The sequence below is a fragment of the Pleurodeles waltl genome, chromosome 1_2 (assembly GCF_031143425.1).
Source record: "Pleurodeles waltl isolate 20211129_DDA chromosome 1_2, aPleWal1.hap1.20221129, whole genome shotgun sequence".
Taxonomy (NCBI): domain Eukaryota; kingdom Metazoa; phylum Chordata; class Amphibia; order Caudata; family Salamandridae; genus Pleurodeles; species Pleurodeles waltl.
This window is the reverse complement of record NC_090437.1, coordinates 970,144,206-970,160,730: the sequence shown is the minus strand read 5'-3', so window position 1 is coordinate 970,160,730 and position 16,525 is coordinate 970,144,206.

The following is a 16,525-nucleotide window of genomic DNA, read 5'->3' as shown; positions in this document are numbered from 1 at the left end:
AGGCAAGGCAAAATCATTTGAAGAGCACTTCTGTCATAACACTCCAAAATAGCTCTCATTGAGAACCTGCTGTTTTTTTAATTATAGTGAAAATGTTCCAGAGACCCGTTCATTTGTGCATGATAGCCGTTACCATCTCTGCTGACTTCAAACTTTATGTCCAAACTGTCCCCATATCTGACATTAACGGTGTTAATCGTTGAAACTAAACGATTAGACGGAGCCTGTGAAACATTGTGGAAAAAAAAGAAATAGTGGTTTTCCAATTCTGAATTGCCTTGAGTGGCCCAGGGCTCTTCCTTGGGTGGCCTGGCCCACATGGCGTACCCTCTAGAATAGGGGTTGGGGTGAATGAGCAGAGACCAGCACCACTAGAAATTGACTTTTAACTATAGTGGATGGCACCCATGAGGGCCACTACAGCAGAATGGGGGTTTGCGGGGAGCCGAGGTTTTTAACCCGGTCTCCCCCTGGGCTTATCGGGCGGTTGGAACGGGCCACGGGGGGTTCGGGATAGCCATTGGGTAATTGGACAGGATGGGGTGGGTCTTTGGGGTGGGTATATAGTGGGTGGGCTGGGTGTGGGCGGCCTCTTTGGCCGTTGTTCACACCCAGGAGGCAGTTCTGTTTTTTGGGCATTTTTTAGCTCAGGAGTTTATCTAATCTAATTAGAGGAGTTAAGTTGTTTAGGCTGTTGTCATGGAGTCAAATAGTGTGGTGCAGGCTTTGCGTGTATTACAGGAGGCTGGAATGGAGGACTTGATAAAAGAGGGCGTTCTTGAGCAAGCGTGGGTGGGGCTGAAGCGACCAAAGAGGTCGTCAGCAGAGCGTGTGTCTGCAGGCGTGTTGGCATGCACGTCACCCGATAGCCCCCAAAAATTCAAAAAGTTTAAAACAAAGAGTGTGACAGGTAGGAAGGTTTCGGTTTCGCCGGAGCGTCTGGATTTAATTGAGGAAATACCAGTACAATTACCTGGTGCGAGTGGTGTGTGCGGAGGTTGCGCGTGTTTGTTGAGGAGGTCTGGGTCGTCTTTAAGGCAGCGTGTGGCTGCAGCTGGTAGAGGATCCTCTGCTGAACTTGCTGCGCGATTGGGTCGCCGTAAGGTGGCAAGTGGGGTTCGGGCACGCGTGCCCAACGACATGCATGCGGTGAGCTCTGGGAGCCAGATGGTGGCGTGTGGGAATAGCGAGCGCGCGTTTAAATGTGTGCGCGCGCACAGAAAAGCATGTAGACAAGCCCCACTCGCTTTAGCCCTCGGGAGACATAGTTTCAGGCTCCGTGGGGGAAAATGGTGCTAATTTCGTTGTTGGGCAAGGGGGAGGGGAGAATTTTTTGGATCAGGAAATTGTCATTTTGGACTCAGAGGAGGAAGGTGAGATTGAGGAGGTTGAGGGCAGGGGGGGAAGGGTATCATTCAGTGGTCTGAGGCAGGTATTAGTGCAAGTGGTAGTAGATCTTTACAGTGGGTGCTCCGGGTGGTTAGTCCCATGGTGCGTAGAGTGCAGGAGTGGGAGATGGCCAATCAGTCAGTTTTTAGAGCAGGGGAGCAGATTGAGTTTGTGGAAGAACAGGGTTCTGTGCTGCGGGGTACTATTTCAGGGGTGACCAGGGAGGATGGTAGTGCAGGTTCTGCGCAGTTGCGGTTAGATTTTTGGCAGCAAGATTCAAGGGCGTTCCATTCTGGGTGTGAAGCTGCCCATGTTCATGAGCGACACGGGTTGGCCTCGTCAGATCAGCGGCTCGGGCGGCCAGGTGGTTTTCGGGTACCGGTGGAGGTCAGGGTGCCTCCGGTACATCGGTTTGAAGAGAGGGCGCAATCCGGAGCGGTTCGCCCGACTTCGAAGGAGACACCATCTCAAGAAAGGGGATCTTCGGATCCTATTTTGCGCATCACTCAGACGATTCCTGCTAGCCGGAGCGCTATTTCGGGTCTAGTCACTGAGGAAGAGGAGTTGGATTATGAAGACGAAGTTCCGGTTTTGGGTGTGCAGGCTGCGGCGGCCCAGAAGGCAAATTTGTACTAGGCAACAGTGCAAATTTAGAGACGATTGTGCCAATTGTGGAGGCAGGCACCCGGCATACCAATGTTTTGGCGGATTTAATTGGGCAGGACAAGGGATGCAAGGCAGAGGCACGGATAGAGGCAGGGCTCACGGGCAACAGTTGGCAGGTAAAGGGCCCTACTCCTATTAATTTAGAGGTGGTAGGCTATTGGTGGCAATTTTATCCGCATTTGGAAGAAGCAAAGACTTTGTTAAGAGGTTTTCAGGAAGGCTTTAAACTTTGTTACCAAGGTCCGAGAGTGAGGAGATGGGCTAATAATTTGAAGTCAGCAAAGCAGTTCCCGGATGTGGTGAGGGCAAAACTACAGAAGGAAATGGGTTTAGGTAGGATTGTAGGTCCCTTTCACAGTTGGCCATTACCTAATCTAACGATTTCATCTCTTGGCGTGGTACCTAAGAAGCAGAAAGAGGAATTTCGCCTCATTCATCATTTGTCCTGGCCTGCCGGAGCCTGTCGGTAAATGATTTTATCGCTCAGGAAGATGCAGTGGTTCACTATGCATCGGTGGATTATGCAATTTCTTTGGTGAGAAGATGCGGGCATGGTGCTGAAATGGCAAAATCAGATAGTCAGTCGGCTTTTCGACTTTGCCTGTGCACCCAGAGGATTTTTCATTGTTGGGTATGCAGTTTGAGGATGCCTTTTATGTTGACAGGATGTTACCAATGGGTTGCTCGGTATCTTGTTCTCTTTTTGAAATGTTTAGCACATTTTTGCAATGGTTCATGCAAGGTCAGTGCGGGCGAAGTTTGTTACTCATTACCTGGATGATTTCTTATCTGTGGGCAGACCTCAGTCTGGTGAATGCGGCCAGGTGCTGGCAGTTTTTGAGAGGGCTATGGCTCAGTTTGGTGTTCCTTTAGCTCAGGAAAAGACCAAAGGGCCTTCAACTTGCCTGAGTTTTCTGGGAATCGAATTTGACTCGGTTAAGATGGAAGTGAGGTTGCCACAAGAGAAAGTTCAGCTGTTGATATCTTTGTTGGAGGAAGCGGTAAGGAAGCCAAAATTGGAGCTCCGTCAGGCTCAGAGTATCCTGGGTCATTTGAATTTTGCTTGTAATGTTATTCGGGTTGGCAGAGCTTTTTGTAGGCGTTTAGGATTTGCGATGAAATGGGCAGTACTGCCTCACCATCATATTCGGATTCGGGCGAGTGTCAGAGAGGATTTGAGGATGTGGATTGGTTTTTTGCAGCAGTTTAACAGTGTTACCATGTTGGTTGATGATGTTGATTGGATTTGGCAGATTCAAGTTTTTTCGGATGCATCTGGAGCCCATGGTTTTGGGCTATTTTGGGACGGTCATTGGGCTGCGGAGAGTTGGCCTTTGAGCTGGAAGAAGGCTAAGCATAGCATTGCCTTTTTGGAATTTGTTCCTTTAGTTGTTGCTCTATCGGTGTGGGGTTCTACCTTTGCGAACAGGAATGTGTTGTTCAATGTGGACAATCAGTCAGTGGTTAATTTAGTCAATTCACAGAGGGCAAGGGATGAAAAGGTTCTTAGGCTTCTGAGAGTCTTTTTGCTAAAACGTTTGCAATTTAATGTGATATTCAAGGCGAAATATGTTCCGGGTGTTAATAATGATGTAGCTAATGCGTTGTCTCGTTTCCAGTGGCAGAGATTCCGTGGGCTGGCACCGGGAGCGGATGTGCTGAAGACGGCGGTTCCCAGGGAGTTATGGGAATTAGGAGAGTGAGGATGCTGGAGCTGGTTCAGCAGCCCATATCTCCATCCACTCGGAGGAGTTATGAGCAGGCCTGTTTGGAGTTTTTAAAGTCAGGTGCGGTAAAACGGGAGAGGGGCATTGAGGCTTGTGAGATACGGAGGGAGGATGCAATCCATTTTATAATGCAACAAATTGAGTTGGGCTTGTCAGCGGTTACTAAATCAGGTAAGTTGTCTGGTATTTCTTTTTATGGGAAGTATTTTTGGTGGTATGATCGTGTTGAGGGCGAGCTTTGTAGAAGATTGATTTCGGGTTGGGCCAGGGAAGGGGGGGCGAGGAGGGATCATAGGCGGCCTATTACATTGCATATTATGCAGGGTTTGCTGGGGGTTTTAGTGAGGTTTGTTTTTCTCATTGGGAGGTTAAATTGTTATCGCTCTGTATGTCTTGGCTTTTTCACAGAGCATTACGGGTGTCAGAGCTTTTGGGGCTGAAAGGACATGAAAGTATTTTACAGTCCGATGTGCAGGTAAGACAAGGGGCTGTTGTCGTGTGGCTGCGCGCATCTAAGACTGATCAATTGGGGAGGGGACAGGAAGTAGTTTTATGGGGTAATGGGTCTTCCATCTGTCCTGTTAGGTTGTGATGGTCTTTTGTATGTTTTTTGCCAAAGTCATCAAGGTTGGTGTTCATTCATGAGGATGGTTCAAGTTTAACGGCTAATCAATTGCTGGTTGTTTTGAGGTCATTGGTTTTGTTGGGCTTAGATCCGCGGTGCTATGGTACACATTCATTTCGGATTGGAGCTGCCACAGAAGCCAAAGCTTTGGGTAAATCTGATGGTTTTATTATGGGTTTGGGGAGGTGGAAATCACAATGTTTTAAGCGCTACGTTCGTTAGTCTTAATTAAGGTCGTTTTTATTGGGGTGGTTAGTTTTTCAATGGGTTAAGTACGTGGCTGTGGTTTTGGTAATTCTTGTTTCCTTCTGTCCCTAATTTCTTTACTGCCTATTGCTTTTCTTTTGCTTCTTTCTCAATTTGGTAATGGAGTTTTTTTTTTTTCATGCATGTTTTTTCGCTGTTCTTGTGGATCTGATATGGATTAAGGAGCGTTGGGCAGGTACGCACATAGTTTGGACTGGTGTGGTTCCTCGGAGGGTGTGGAGAGGAGCGTATTCTTTTTCAGGCACAGAGAAACAAAGGAGAAAGGTGAATAGGGAGATGAGAAAATTTGTCAAGAAAAAGGGTTTTCCTTTTTGTTGCATGAGAATTTGGTTGTATCGGCGGTCGAGTTGTTTCGGCAGGATGGTGTTCATTTGACTTTCATGGGTAACGAGCTCTACTTATTGGATCTCAGGATTATGATTGCGGATTTGTTAGGGGATAAGCTTTGGGATCGCTAATTCGTGGGGTGGGGCAGGAAAACGCCTGGCGGGTTTTCCTGGGTGGCGGGGGATTTACACAGAAAGGCTTTGGGGGGGAAGGGGATGATGCGAAATATTTGAGGGCAGGGAGGTTTTAGCAAGGGTCACAAGGGAGGAAAGGCAAGGGTAACTACAGAAGGTGGGGAGCAGGACAGATGGGGAAGGGATTGATCAAGGGCGATTTGGGGAGTGGAAAGTTTAGAGGGTGGGGGAGGGGTTAGGAGGGAAGTATTGTATAGTGAGGTTTGTAGTTTTGTGAGGCTAAAAGCCAAGATTATTGTTTTATACCAGACCTGTTCTATTAAAGCGGCCTTTTATCCCTTATGACGAGCATCTGTGGTTTGTTCCCCTTTACCGCCCGATGCCCATGCCGATGTACCTCTACTTGCCAGTACCAGATGAAGAGCGGCAGCAACAAAGTTTGGTGTTCGCAGATGAAGAGTCATGATCATCGTTTAGCAAGGTAACGCAAATTTCCATGAAAATGTAGGCCCAACTGTTCAAAATATTGTGGGGACCATACAGAAATGAAATGTTATGGTGTGCCTGATGTTCGAAGACAGGCTGTGGGTGGTAGGAAAGGGAAAGAGGGTTGTGAAAGGGCTGACACCCCATTAAATGAGAATAGGATTTAAGGTAGATTAGCCACTCTACCAAGCTAGTAATGAGGCAATGAGGGCCAGCAAGCTTTAAATAAGGTTTCAGGAGATCGTAGCTGAAACGTGCTGAAGAAGTAAGGAATGGGGCTCACGCAGCTTTATCAGTGGACTAGCGATATGAAGTGAGTTTCGAAGCACAGTATCAAGAAAGTTGTGGCAAGTGGACATCACCTAACGAGGCAAGGGGGTGGATGTGCCTCTTTCGAGCTCGGCCTGAGTCCCTGATACCTCTCTCAAATTATGTGCAAGGGTGCGAAAAAGATACCTGCCTTTCTACCCCCTTCTCTGGATGTCCTAGGGTCGAGAATTAGTAGAAAAACTTACCCAGAGTAATGGAGGACATGGAAGCAGTGGTTGTAATTTAAGATGACATGAGATGACAGAGCAATGCAGCCAAATATACGAGACCCCAAGGAAAGAAAACATAATGAATACCAAACATCAGACAGCCATGAAGGTGCTGGAGTCATGTTGGGGTAGCAGCAGGGAGAACACAGGAGAAGGGTGAGAGAGAAGAAAGCAAGGGCCTGCTCCGAAGAAGCTGCCCATAGTCACATACATCCGTGATACAGGACCTGGTGACTTGAAGGAGAGGGGGAAGGAGGTACCAGGAAGAGGGGAAAGATGGTGTAAAGTCTGTTACAAGTGATTGGCCCTTCGTTCGGAGCCATGACAATGTTGTAATTATATGTAAAAACATTGACACTATAAAAAATAAATACAACGATAAAGGAAAAAATATTTTTTGCCTTATTAATTGAGTAGTAAATTACTAATGCTACTGCCTTAATTAGGGTACATATTTGGAAATTTGAGGTCACAAGTTTCTCCGTCACAGAAGTGTAAATATATGTAATTAAAAAATACGTTGGGAAATTGGGACTGAACCAAGTCTTCTTCTCTCCCTTGAAGAAATGAAGTATCCTAACAGAACAACTAGGTAAGGGGCCAATTTCTGTCATTTACAAAATGCTAAACAACATTATGCTTGACTGTCTCCAATGACCAAAAACATCTTGGAAGCAAGACCTAGGTCCACTTGAGAATATCAACTGGGATACTGCACATATGTCTACGAGGGAGTAGCTATATAGACAAGACTTTAACTCATCCAATATAAAATCCTATATAAGGCCTACTGACATGGTAGTAGAGTGTTTCAGATGTGTCTAATAGACAACACCACCTGCTTGAAAAGTAAAGTCCAGGAAGGGACCTTTATACCTACAATACGGGGATGTAGGGTAATTCAGAAACACTGGGCAATGTAGTCCATGAACCATTCGCAATAGTAGATATAGAGGTCTTTCTCACACTCCATTACATAATATTAGGCATAGCAAATGATGTCGATCTGGCCAGAGCTAAATTAACTCTTTGCTCCTTGGGACTCATGGTAGCTATGAGAGGTACACATTCAGAATGGAGAAACTCAACATTTTCCAAAAGACAAGTGCTGCATAGGCATGGAAGCCGAGCAAGTATTTATGAGAGCATGTGATGCCCATAGACATTCAAGAAAATATGCAGATTGTGGAGAAAATACTATGGACTCAATGAAATGGAGGGACAGGACTATGCAAAGTGAGTTTCAGGGGGTAAAAATGTCTAGCTATGCGAGCTCAACTTACTTGGATCCTTGGGTAATTGATTGTATCATGGGAGATGAAAACATATATGTTGAATAATGCCTCATAATGTAGCAACTATAAAATATCTGTTTTGGGAATTACCAGACTCACATGACAAATACATCTACAGATTTAAAATGAAATATCCTCAATAAGATCTGAAGAACATATAGCTTGTGCGCAAGAGTAACTTTAGGCTATGAGTTATACTTTCTTAACATAAGTATAACAATAAGTATAACTATAACAGCTGCATTTCTAAGTTTTTGTATGAGTAAAGCATATGTATATGACCAACTGGAGGTTACCAATAGGTAGTTGTAATTAGGTCTGCTTTGCCAAATATGGAGCAATTTTTGGTTTGCTAATAATTTTAGCTCTTTTTCACGAATCTTCATGAAACTTTGCAAAAACAAAGTTAATCCAACTCACCTCCTTACTGGAAACTTTCCCGGTGATCGGCTAAGCAGGGGTAGAGAAAAAAGAGGGCATCCCAAAATGTAAAATCTTCATGCATTTTCCATAGACTGCTTTAGACACCGCTACAACAAAAACTGCTGAACAGAATTACACCAAATTTGGCAGGAAGCTAGATCTTGGTCCGCAGATTGTGCTTTTTGTGACTTACTGTAAATCCGTTTAGTAGTTTTTGTGAAATTAAGGGTCAAATATAATTGTATATTTGGACTGTTGGGTTTAGAAGAGTTCTGCAGGCCTCCCACAAGAGCGAAAATTTGAAAATGGAGCCCTGTGATTGGTCTGGAGATCTTTTTTCCAGTGAGCCTTCACATTCTAGCCAGTCTCACGAGTGCTCTGATTGACTGGCTGTTGGAACGTTAGAAAAGAAATGGTGGCCATTAATGTTTACTGAGAAAAGAGCAAGGTGTTGTGGAAATGAAGTAAAAAAGCTACATAAGAGGGCAGCAGAAAGGCATTTATCACCCTAGATTTAGAGAGGAGGTGTCCAAGGGATAACTATTGTGATAAAAAAATATATATGTTGTTTTTAACTAATTTTTACGATCTTGTAGGACTCGTGTGGGATTGTGAACAGTAAAAAAGAGTAGATAAGTTCTGAATATACGCCATTTGTAGGAATGCATATCGTGATCATTGCTTTTGAGAGGAAGTGTGTAAGAGATAAGTTATGCAGTGAGTAGATAGTTAATTCCTATTTTCCCAAAAAGTTATAATCTCTCGAGACTCCCACAGGTTTGTGCACAGTAGAAAGGAGTAGGTGATTTTTTAATACACTGTAGTATGCACACTTTGAAAGAGTTGTGAGTAGGGTATGGTCTCTTCCCTCATCCTTATATGCATATCCAATATCTGGGAGAGGCATGTTAGCAGGAAGGACAGATGCTGGAAAGAGTATACTATGCACACTTGTCATTGAAGAGAGAGGTCTCAGCAGAGAAACCAATCCCTCTCTATACATCCTACTATGCACACCTGTCCTCTAAGACAGAGTTGTGACAGAAGAGGCCAGTTCATGTACACAGCCTAATATGCACACCTACCATCTGAGAGGGAGTTCTGACAGGAAAGGCTACTGCATGTACATGCCCTGCCGTGTACAACCATCATCTGAGACAGAGGTCTAACAGAAGGGGGTAGTCCATGTATACACCCCACTATGCACACCCATCATCTAAGATACAGATTGCACTGGGGAGGCCAGTCTTTCTCCACACAGCCTACTACACACACCCGTCATCTGAGAGAGGCTTAGAAGAAGAGGTAGTTCAAGTACGCACCCTACTACACACAGCTGAATGTATGATGGAACATCGAATGCTGGAACCACGCATGCCTGAACAACGCGGTCGGAACAACAACTGCGTTGTTACCACGAATGCCTTCACCACGTGTGCCTTTACAACGATTTTTGGTGTAAAAGCATGCCTAGTAAAGGCATGTGTGTGAACGCCATGTGTGGTTCTGGCATGCAACCCCCCCACCTGCCCTAAGGCCCAGAAGTACCCCACCCCTAATACTAAAACTACCCCAACCCCCTACCCGTAAAACAAAATTACCCCAGATACCTCCCACCCACCCTAAGCCCTAAACATTTCCCGACCTCCCTCACCTGCCCTAAAAAACAACCAACCCCCCACCCCGCCCCATAAGACAAAAGTACCCCGATCCCCGACCCCCAAAAACCAAACTATGATGATCCCCCATCAGCCCCTAAGAACAAAAGTACCCCGATCCCCCACCCCCAAAAAACAAACTAATCCTGACCCCCTGCCCCAAAAAAACCTAACTACCACGATCCCCACCCCCAAAAAACAAAACTACCCCAACCTCCCAACCCGCTCCAAAAACAAAACTACTCCAAACCTCCACCCTCAAAAACCAAACTATCCCGATCTACCACCCCAAAATCCAAACTACCCACTACTCCGATCCCCCACCCTCAAAAACCAAACTACCCCGATCTACCACCCCAAAATCCAAAATACCCCAACCCCTCCACCCTGCCCCTAAAAACCTAACTACCTCAACCCCTGCCCTGCACCCCCAAAAACCAAGCTACCCAACCCCCTTACCCCCAAAAACCTAACTACCCCGATCCACCCCCAAAAACCTAACTACCCTGATCCCCCACCTCCAAAAACCAAACTACCCCGACCCCCCATCCCGTCCCTAAAAACAAAACTACCTCAACCTCCGCCCCACCCCCAAAAACAAACTACCCCGATCGCCCACACCCAAAAATCTAACTACCCAATCCCCCCACCACCCACCCCCAAAAACCAAACTACCCGACCCCCACCCCCAAAAACCTAACAACCCTGATCCCCCACCCCAAAATCAAATTATCCTCACCCCCCACCCTCTACACCGAAAACCAAACTACCCCGCCCCCACCCCCAAAAAACAAAAGTACCCCGATCACCACCCCAAAACAAAACTACCCCATCCCCCCACACTCCTAAAAACAGAACTACTCCGATGCCCCCATCCCACCCCTAAAAACAGAACTGCCCCGATCCCCCACCCCTAAAAACCAGAACTACCCCGTTCTCCCACCCCCACACCTAAAAAAACAAACTACCCCACCCAAACCCTTAATACACCCCCACCCCTAAAAACTACCCCCAACCCTGCCCAGCCCGTCTTGCCCGACCGAGTCCTCTCACAATGCACTCTCCCTTTTTCTCTGCCTCAACCACGCATGTGTATTGTTTAGGACATGTGTGGTTCAGGCAGAGGAAAAGAAAGTCATTGTTAACACAAGCGTGGTTCCACTTGTGTTACCAACATAATCGTTGGTCCGGGTGTTTCCCCGTACAGCCAACATCTAAGAAAGAGGTCTGACAGAAGTGGCCAGTCCATGGACACACCCTAATAGGTACACCCTGTCATCTGAGAGAGAGGACTTAGTGGGGAGACAGTCTCTCTCCATACACCCTATTGTGCAAACCCGCAATCTGAGAGAGAGGTTTGGAAGGAGACATTAGCCCATGTACATACCTTACTACACACTCCTGTTGTCTGAGAAACAGGTGTGGAAAGAGTGAGCAGCTCATGCAGGCACACTACTATGTACACCTTTCATATAAAAGAGAGGTCTGAGGGTAGAAGTCAGTCTCTCCTCACAACCTGTAACCCACACCCATCATCCGAGAGAGGGGTCTCACTGGTAAGACCAGGATCTCCATACACACTACTATGTACATCTGTCATCCGAGACACAAGTCTGTGTGGAAAGGCCAGTCTTTCCACACACCTCACTATACACACCTTTTCTGTAATAGATAGGTCTCATTGGAAAGGATACTTCGTCAGCATATTGCTATTTCCCTACAATTTTGTTGTGATTCCCCAAGACTCTTGCAAGATTAGCTCACAAGCTTCAGGGAGTGAAGCTTGCTGCATGGACAAGTGCAATCTCGCAAGAGGTTCAAGAGACTGCTGAATACAATACTGAGCCTGCTACAAGGTGTTTTACAATCCCGCGAGCCTCTCGAGAGACCTGCATGATAAATTATTGGGCCTGCCATTAAGTGTTTTACGATCCTGCAAGAGTTTTGCAAGATCGTATTGTGGGAAGTAACAAAAAAGGGCCAAGGCTCAACCAATAGCTACCATTTGTCTTGCATGGTTGAGGAAACATTATGATGTGATTGGCTGCAGACCCATGGATAGCTCAGATTGTTTTGGGTGATTCTGAGGAGAAGGGAGCCTGTTGGAGTTTTGCTCAGCAGAAGTGAATGAATTTGGAACTCAGACAGACTGGTGTTTTCAGTTGTATATAATAAACTGCTGTAAGTTCAGGTAATTAGAAATATACTTTATGAACTTTGTTGAGAAGTGTCAGTAAGTGCACTGCTGTTGGTAAATGTATTCTGTACAAGGTTTAATGAGTCAGAAGCAGTTTGTAGAGGTGAAAAGTGATCAATATAGGTTTTGAGAGGTAAACTTTAGAATCTGGTCATATATTATCAAGTATTGGATGTTGTGTTTAAAATGTAAATGTTCAATCTGTATGTAGTTGTAGGTAAAAGAGGCAGTGATTCTGTAATTATAAAACAGCACATCTGCAATCCATTAGTACAAGGCCTAGTGTTTTTATGGACCTTAGTATGGACATATTTTACCCCTATGATATGTTTGAGTGGAGATATTGTCATTTCTAGACTAAAACACTGTGCTCACTGTTAAGAAAGGTATGTAAAGAGGCGCATGTCACTTTACAAATTGTTATGGAATCATGTTTCAAGGCATGTTATAATTCAATTGTGAATAAAAAATTCAGTGTTTGAGGCGTTGGAATTGTTTTTGACAGAAAGGAACGTGAACTTAGTGGTGCAGTACATATAAATATGTAATTGTGGGTGAGAAGTGTAGAAATCCTCAGAGGATGCAGAGATGTGTCATTGTTATCAATTACTGATCAGTATGATATTTAAAAAAAAATATATTTTATCTTTTTAGGGAGAAAATGAAAAACAAAAGCTCTGAAAAACAGAAGTACCGTGTCACACAATATAGGAGGAGTAACAAAAAAATGGTTAACTTTTGGAAGACAGATGGAACAGTAACTGTGTAGAAAATCAGGAAAAATTTAATTTCACAAATGATGTTTTTATGACTGCCTTTGGTGACATTTATACCATTGGAGAAGCTTGTTCTGTGCAGCTCTCCTTGTTTCTGATGATAAAATGATTTACTTACTTAAGCAGCAAACAAGTGCTTTATTTTTATAAGGAGGGTTGTTATCATCTTGAACAGTGAGTACCAGGGCAGGCACATTGTCGCCAGTTTCAAGAGATGTAGAAAAGCCTCGGCAGCATGGCCAACTCAGCCTGAGCAAGGTGTTGAGGGAGCATAGCCCTCAAATGTTGCCACATCTCTGTGGTACTCATCAGGGTGGCAGGTGTTCATGAGCAAAAGGGGTGCTGCTCTGCCACCCTCTATCAAGAGGCAAGAACAGAGAAACAAACACAGAGTAGCTGAAAATAAATCACTGCTCTGAGACAGTGTGCTGACTCTCCTGGGTGAACTCTAGTGAACTTTGCAGATGTCCTACTGCACAAGTGCCAGCCGGGTGAGGACTTCTTAGACTTGCAGGCTTAAGCTACAGTAGTGACATCATAGGAGACAGAGTGCTAAATTAGAAACCCATGGATCTGGCTGCTTTTGGGGTGCATAAACAGTGGCCCTGGGAGGAGTTACAAAGCTCTATTTACTTCAGTGGCTTAGGGTGGGGCAGGCCGATGAGGAAAAGGATGGAGTGAGTGGGAAGATTTGTTGTTAATCACAGAGGAGCAGGCTTTAGGAGAGGTAGAGGGGGCTGCTTCCTGGCAGTAATACGTGTTTAGGACTTCATTTGATTTTACTTTGAAAACAAAATGTTATGGAGTTGAGCATGACAGAGTGCTCCTTATCTCAACTCTTTAGAGGCCCAAGAGAGGGAAGGAACCAGCTGTAGACAACACTTACATAGTGGACTAAGAGGTAAGTGTGCAGTTAAGCTTCAGTTTAAGGGAATTGGTCAACTCCCCATCTTTAGCATCTACTGGGGGAGGGAGGGTTTTTGTTAATTGGGCCTCTTCTTCTGTCTGCAGCTCCTCAGACAAAGTCTCATAATTAACTTGGGAGGGTGAGTGACTGAAAGGAAGAATGGGATAGATGGTTGAAATGGTGGATAGGTAAATTCATGGATAAATTATTGAAAAGATTGATGTAAGAATGGAAGAGTGAAAGGGGAAATGGTGTATGAGTGAAAGGGAGAGGGTGTATGAGTGAAAGGGAGGGTGGATGGAGAGAGGGATGAAATGGTGGATGGATAGATGCATGGATGAATGTGTGAGTGAAAGGATGGACATAAGAAAGAAAGAGTCAAAGACAGGGAGGGTGTATGAGTGAAAGGGAGGTTGGTTGGATGGATGGATGGATGGAGTGAAAGGATGGGTTGCTGAATGATGAGAGAAAGAATGGATGTATGGTAGAATAAGTGAAAGGACGGATGTATGGATGAGTGGAAAGATAAATGATGGGATGAGTGGATGAATGGATGAATGGATGGATGGATGGATGGAGTGAAAGTATGGATGAATGAACAAAAAGGTGCATGAGCGAAAGGATGTATGTAAAGATGTAGGAGTAAAACAATGGACGAATGAGTGAAAGGTAGGGTAGATGGTGTCTGGATGAAAGGATGGATGAATGAAAGGGTGAATTGATAGATAGATGAATGGATGGATAGATTGATGAGAGAGTGAATGAAAGGATGGATGGCTGAGTGAAATGGTAAATGGAAGGATGGAGGGACATATGAATGGATGGATGGATGGGACAAAGAGTGAATGGATGGATGTAAGGCTGGATGGCTGAGTAAAAGTGTGGATAGATGGATGAGCCAAATGCAGGATGATGGATGGATGAAGTGAAAGGATGGATAGTTGGAGAGAAAGGGTGGATGGATGAGCGAAAGGATGGAAGATTGAATGGATGGATGGATAAAAGGGGGATAGATAAGTGAAAGGACGTACTTTTTACCCCATGACCTCATTTAAAACAATTGCTACACCAAGGACTCCTTGACAAGCTGAGGTGGCTGAGTTGTAGGAACCACATTAGGCTGTTCATTTGAATCTGATGATGACATTCTAGTGACAGAAAATCAGTAAAGATGATTATTGATGATTATTAATTTATAATATTTTCTTGTTTTGACAGTTGTTGCTGTAGTTTATTAATGATGTTATTGTTTGCTATGTTGTTCAATTGTTTTAAAATAAAATGATTGCATTTACTACTGATTTCTTTCCTTAACAGCTTTTAAAGATTCTAAAATTATTAGTCTTTAATTTTGACTTAAGGTAGCAGTTAATTTGTTCGGAACTGTAACTGTTCTGATGCATGTATATGTATGTTTAAGGTACTATAGAGAGATTAGTGCTTCTTCCCTCTGTAGAATACAGATTTTTATTCAAGAGGCAGGTTTTGGCACAGAGGCAAAAGCATTCTCATAGTATACCACACATTGCTGTCTGCTGGTGGAAAGGACAGTTCTTTTGCACATCTTAGTATACATGCTTGTCAATCTGGAGAGAATATTCAAAGCCGAGCTCTGTCTCTGTCTCTGTGTAAACCGCACTACAGATGCCTGTTCACATAAGGAGTTGTCTGAAAGAGAAGTGAACGTGTCCTTACATTCAAATGTGGACACTGGTTGTCCAAGGCACAGTTGTCAACAGAAAGAATACTTCTTTATATGCACTACTAATGGCATCCATTATCATGAAGAGAGGTATGACTAGAGACAGCAGCCTCTATTCACAGCATATTTTGCACATGTGTTACTCTGGGGAGATGTCTCAGCTGAAAGGGCAGTGTGTTTTCATATCATAGTCTCTATAGTTGTTACGCAAGATACACTCACTAATAAGCATAAAAGTAATATTAACTCCATACGATACCTGTACTTCTTTCATAATGGGGAGAGGTGTGGCTATAAAAGTAAGCCACTTTTCATACTCTGATTTGCACAAGCATTATCCATCACATGTGAGAGACAAGTCTCTCTACACACTATACTATGCAGAAATATCATGCAAGCGACTTGGCTCAGGAAACAGGGCAGTTGCTCCCCACAGCCTAATGTGCATACCTGTCTGCATGAGAAGAGATATGAGTAGCTCTACTAGAGACACCCCTTATCCTGTTAAGGTATGTTAGTAGTGAGATGACTCCCTTCTCAGACAGTACTACATATCACTGTGGTTCTAAGGAAAAGTTTGAGGACAGATGTCAATGGTTCACCACACCATACTGTATATCCAAGTAGTCCTGGAGATAGGTATTAGTGCAGAAGACGAAAGGCCCTATTTAGATATCGGTGGACGGAATACTCTGTCGCAAACGTGACAGATGTCCCACCCACTGGATTATGATCTCCATGGGATATAATGGGATCGCAATATGGCAGATATTTGTGACGTAGTACTCCCCTCCACCAAGATCTAAATCAAGCCCAAAGTTTCCTTACATACTACTGTGATGCCGCGCTCTACCGCAGGGTCCCTTTTTAGGGCTGCAGTTGGGCCACCGCTCTGTGAATCGGAGCACTGGCATCGCCGCGGTCCACGTTTTTGTGTTCCTATTTTTGCAGCGCGGCCCAGAAAGCACATTTCATGCTCTAGGTCGTGCCTCTGCCCCAGCCTGCCTCCCTGGTATTTACCCTTACTTACCTCTGGAGAATATCCTCTTCTTTCCTCCTTTTTTTTTCTTCTTTTCTTCCAACTTCGTTTCTTTCCTTGTTCTGGAATCCATGTTGTCTTTCTTCTTGGTGTTCTTTTTCCCAGCATGCCTTTTTCCTTTTCTACTGGTACTTTTTTCCTATTCTTTTCTATTCAGCCTTTCCCAATCCAAGATGGTGTCACTCTTTCATCCTGTTTGTTGCTTCCAGTTTCTTGGTATATAAGCCCTTCAGTTCTTGTCTTCCTTGTGTTGGAAACACTTCCACTTGGTGGTGATCCTTGCTCCTGTTTCTCTGTGTTTTCTCCAGTTCCTGTTGCTCTTTGCAAGAGATCATTCAATTTTTATTTCCCTTTTTTCATTATTTCTT